Source organism: Rhinopithecus bieti, unplaced genomic scaffold (genome assembly GCF_001698545.2).
Source record: "Rhinopithecus bieti isolate Rb0 unplaced genomic scaffold, ASM169854v2 scaffold_4600, whole genome shotgun sequence".
NCBI lineage: Eukaryota > Metazoa > Chordata > Mammalia > Primates > Cercopithecidae > Rhinopithecus > Rhinopithecus bieti.
In genome coordinates this window covers 199,424-204,646 of record NW_016804545.1, presented here as the reverse complement: position 1 = coordinate 204,646, position 5,223 = coordinate 199,424, and the positions used below count along the sequence as shown (strand labels likewise).

Genomic DNA, 5,223 nt, shown 5'->3' with positions numbered 1-5,223 from the left:
GCCACCATGCCCGGCTATATATATATATATATATTATTTTTTTGGAGAAGAGAAATGAATCTTAGGTCACACAAACCTTGATGACATCCAGAAGTTTGATCAGGTCAAGAGACACAGACAGCTTTGGTTTTCGGGGTATCCCATCTCCTGGATACCTACCTGACTCATAGAAGGCCCCACTTATGTGTAAAGGAAGGTTGGACTTGAGAGACTGTCTTTCCTGCCCTCTCACTTTGGCCAAATTGAATAAACCTTTATGCTGATGTGTCAATGTTTGGCTTACTGTGCATCAGGTATGTGAACCTAAATTTTGACGTTAGGTAACAATTATCCAAAGCATTTTATATACTTAGTCCTTCTACTCTGCACAATAAATCCATAAGGTTGCTATTTTCATTATCATCTCCATCTTCAGACGAAGACATAGAATTTGTAATGCCAAATACCTTATTGAAATCACAGTCAATAAGAGAAAGAAGCTGGAATTTAACCAGGGCTCCTTACTCGGGGCTCATACCTAGCCTGGTGGGAGTGCTAGGGAAGGAGGGCAGAAAGGCAAGTCCCATGCGAGCAGAGCGGAGTGATTCCAGGATGGATCAATTGGCATCCATAGGACTTCTTGAGATGCTGAATGCAGAGGCCTTGAGAAGCCCACACTTTCTAGATTATGTACATGCCCAGACCCAGTGGATATCTATTTAGTTTTGATTAAAACCCTCCCTTCTCTAGAAAGGGAATGTGAGTCTGTATCACCTACAATAAGACAAATCAACAGATGAGATTATCTGCATGGCCCTTTAAGGAACCTTCCCCACCTCCCTACTCTGTTATACTCTACCTACAGGATGAGACTTTCAAAGGAACATCGTTTCCCCTTGACTCAGACAGATAAAAGAAATCTGACTCCTAGTCACCAGGAAACAAGAAGTCTCCTCCACAGTCTTTTGACCTTTTGTTCCTCCAAGAAGGCCCACATGTCACTGCTTTGCCGCTTGAGGCCATTAAACCCATTTCGATCCTTTATATAACTGCTAAACATAGACACTGAAATGAAGAAATACAGCCTAAATAAAGACACCAATAACAGCTTGCAGGAAGTATTAAAAACAGTTCTGCAGAAGGTTAGGAGCCAAGGCTTTTTCCACTGTGAGCTTTAGAGTTTCTCTCTTTGACCAGCCACAAGTTTACTTCACTACAGGTATGAGATTAGAAATTTTGAAGACTATTGCACACAATTTGCACAGTGGATCAGCCAGAGGTGGTTAAGCAAAGAGAATGGTGAAATCATAATATACTGAGATGACAGAGGGGGCTCATGAGTGTTCCTGCTTCCATGCTCTGTGGGCCAGCCACCAGCAGCAGCCACTGTTTGTGGCATCCCTGACTTGGTTATGTGGGTTGTGCCTGTTGAGGGAGTGCTAAGAGGAGAAATCTACAGAAAAACCATGAACTAGGTGGTTGAGCCAAGTGGGCGAAATAGACAAGAACTTCAGATGCAGGAAATTTCCTTCCAGAGGCAGGTGATAATGGGTCCCTGACTTCTTGTCAAATTAGCCACCACGATATCAGAGCTTTCACACCAAACTAGTATAGTGTGGTGGCTAAGCCGGGGACTTCTGTAGATAAGTAGAGCTCAATCTAATCTCTGACTCCGTATGGACTAATTGTGAGGCCGTTGGAAAATCACTTTAGCTCACTAAGTTATAGTTTCCTATTCCGTAAATTGGAATTAACATTAGTACTTACTATCTAGGGTTGCTATGAAGACTAAATACTTAACACAAGGTCTGGACCATAGTGAATGCTTCATTCATGGGAGTCATTATTATTGAGAAGCTTTCTATGTGTACATCACTGTTCAGAGAACTGGGTACATATTAAAGTAAAAAGCCTGTGGTTTAGTCCTAGGATGCATATAATCTAGCTGGATTGACAAGAAAAGTACATGTACAGAAAATTTAAATGATATAAAGGAGCATACAAAAAATGTTAAGTGTGCACCATGGATGATAAGTGCTTTATTCATTTATTCATTCATTAGTAAAACACACACTGAAGACTTCCTGTTTTGAAGCAATGTGATAAGCACTGAGAAGGGCAGCAGAGCTTAATCCCGTAGGAATTATTGCATGAAAAGTACTGTTGTTATCTTGAAGTTTGCTTATGGGAAAACTGAGACTTAGACACAAAAAAGGAGCATCCTCAAGTTCTCACTAGTAGTAAGTTAACAAGATTGGGATTGCAACCCAGACCTGCCTGACCCCAAAACTCATGATCTTGTAGAGCAGTTGTTAAGAGAATAGAATCTACAGTCAGAGAATCTGGGCTCAATCCTGACTCTGCCAATCATTAGTTTTGTGATCTTGGTTAAGTTACTTAAATTTTCTGGACCAGAATGTCCTCATCTGTAAAGTGAAGGTAAAATATTAGTATCTACTTCATGTGGGTTTTGTGATGATTAAATGATGATGAGTTAATCTATTTAAAAATGTATCAGTGCCTGGAACACTATCAGCACTGTAAATATAAACTCTTATTATTGTAATAGTGAACACTATAAATTATTACTATCTTAACTGAGCTATGGCATGTGAAATGTTTAGAACATTGGTACGTAATAAACATGCAGTAATTAGCTGTAATAATAATTATTATAATTATAAAGAGAAGGTTAGTCAAGGGCGGCTATTTTATATCAGGGACTTAAGCAACCACTGATTTTGGTATCTGCAGGAGGTCTTGATTCATAGTCAAATCAAAATAAATAATAATAACAATAGTTATTATTATGACCTACTGAGTTACACTGCCCCGATTGGTTTACTTGCCTTCAGTCAAAATTGTCATTTTCTGTTCCTAAACTGCCAAACTATTTCACTCCTGTCAATGGTATCATAATACCCCCATAACACAACATTATTTAAAGAATTAGTGTTTTCGTTATCTTCAATAGGTAATGAAAGAAATGCTAGGATTAGAACAGGCCTTCGTTTAATTCTAAATTATGGTGCCATTATGAGAATTAATCTATGATTACATGTAAACCACTATAGGACATAGTATATGCTCAATAAAGTTGGTTATTGTTCGTATAATCAGTTCATATACTTTATTTTCAATATGTCATAGAGAATAAAGTCCCATCACTTTTCCTTTAGAACACATTTCATATAATTCTGTCTTTCTACATACCCTAGCTGAAATCCTTGGGTGCCAGGCTTTCTATTAGGTGTAATTCATCCTGTGTACCACTGCTGTTACCTTCAACAGTTTGCTTAGACTAAGAAAACCACCACGATTTTCTGTTTTTCAACACCAACATGTCAGACACTTCTCCCCAATGGCCAACTCAATCTTTTCAGACTTATTTTACTGCTCATAGGGTCACCGTTCTGGTCAAAATTGTTTCGTCATTACCTACAATGCCTTTTGTCTTCTGTTGACTTTGGACAACACTCACATGCTTTCCCATTCCTTACCTGGGAGCCTTTGATTTCACTCTCTGCTGACTCAAATCTGCCTCTTCTTCAAGGATAAGATCATGTATCACCTTTTGCTTAAAGCCTGTCCTAATTAACTCCCATCAGCCTTTCCCTTCTCTGAAACCCTATAACCCTTGAATCTTCTATGCCTAATGCAGATATGATACAGGGATATGTTATGAAGAGGTTTAATACATGGCCACCTGAGTATAATTACGTGAATTCTAACTCGGCTCTTCCTCATCTTAGGACTGGGACTTGGGCCTCAGTTTCTTTATCTGTCAAGTGGACATAACAGCAGCACCTATCTCATAGTATTATTTGTGATACTTAAATGACATAAACCATGCAAAGCACTTAGCATAGTACTTGATGTGTGATAATCATTCAACACGTTAGCTGTTATGATGTGGTTGCTATGATGAGCACTCACCATCTGCTTGTTGAATTAATGAAGTAAACTATTGATTTCCACACAGTTTTATAGTCTCCATGTTTAGAGGAATAAAATAGATTGTACAAGATATCTGAGAATCCCAAAAGGATGCATAGTTACATTTAGCTTTAGAATGTTGCCAGTCTTCGATGTCACAGAACACACAGTCTGATGGTTTAAACGCTCTCCTCCTCAAATTCTGGGTTTTTTTTTCTCCCACCCATCCTTATTGCCAACCTTATTACTTGATAAGTAGAGAAAGGAAGAGGGTTATGAAGATTTCAGGTCGCAGATGAAATGTACAAAGACAAACCCAGGTCTTCCCATATTGTATTGAATACGGAGAATGCCTTAGGGAACTCTAAGAAGCTTGAAGTCATTTTCCCTTTAGAAATCGTAAAGAGGTCAGTGATTTGTAATTCAGAAGAACAATGGACAGGAAAAGTTCTCTACCTGCCCGTGCAAGCAACGACTGTCTTGCGAGGCCTTCTAATGTAGTCAGAGCTTCAAAGTAGTTAACAGCTCTTTTTCCCTAACTGCCTGCTACGCTTTATCCTAGAGGCACTTCTGCTCTTCTCTGATTCCTTTTGGCTTAAAAAATTATTTTTTTCTGCCATTCTCATTTCTCCTCTGCTATCCTCTCTTTCTTTCTTTTTCTCTTTAGTGGTCTGGCTTTGGTGCTGACCCCACCGTGCCCTCTCAAGGGCACTTAGCAGAGCTGTTGTCTCAGGCTCGGGTGTGCTCCCCATCCTCTGACCCGTAATAGAACAAAGGACAAAAGGCCATCTCTCCAAGTCACAATATCTCTTTATTGAAGCTTTGTTCTGCTGCTTTGAGCCTTTTCTCTCTGATTCACTGGCCTTGCATTTGAGCACCTTTCCCATTTCTCGCTTTTCTACTACCTCCCAATTCTAGAATGACTAGGTTAGACTTATTGTTTTCTTGTTTCTCACTTCCAATAAATTTTTTGACACACTGATAATATCTGAGGGTTACATCAGAAGATGGAAAAAGCAAATGAATGCCAATCCTCATTCCTGGGTCCCCTGCTCTCTGGCTTGGCAACTGAAATCCTGGGTCCTGCATTTTCCCTCCTAAACCACCTCCAAGATTGGCCTTCAGAGCTCTTAGGACTAGACTGGCTGGTGGAGGGAGTGGTGCTCTCAAAGGGCCTTTCTTCTTCACAAATCCTCCCTTGCTTGAATGGGATGTAGAAGCAGATTTGGAGGCTTGTGGAAATGGGACCCATCAACAGTCAAGCATGTATCCTATTACCATTTCAGGCATTCTTTGTGGCTCCGTCAT

The 5,223-nt window shown here is 39.8% G+C and overlaps 1 long non-coding RNA gene across 1 annotated transcript in view; it reads right to left on the bottom strand.

Annotated features, from left to right (window-relative positions):
- The window catches only part of LOC108527677 (uncharacterized), a 6,705-nt gene extending 2,077 nt beyond the window's left edge, over nucleotides 1–4,628 (bottom strand). The window contains exon 1 of the long non-coding RNA XR_001884886.1: nucleotides 3,916–4,628. This is a non-coding gene — a long non-coding RNA (uncharacterized LOC108527677). The remainder of the gene's footprint in view (nucleotides 1–3,915) is intronic.
- Between the last annotated feature and the right edge of the window lie 595 nt (nucleotides 4,629–5,223).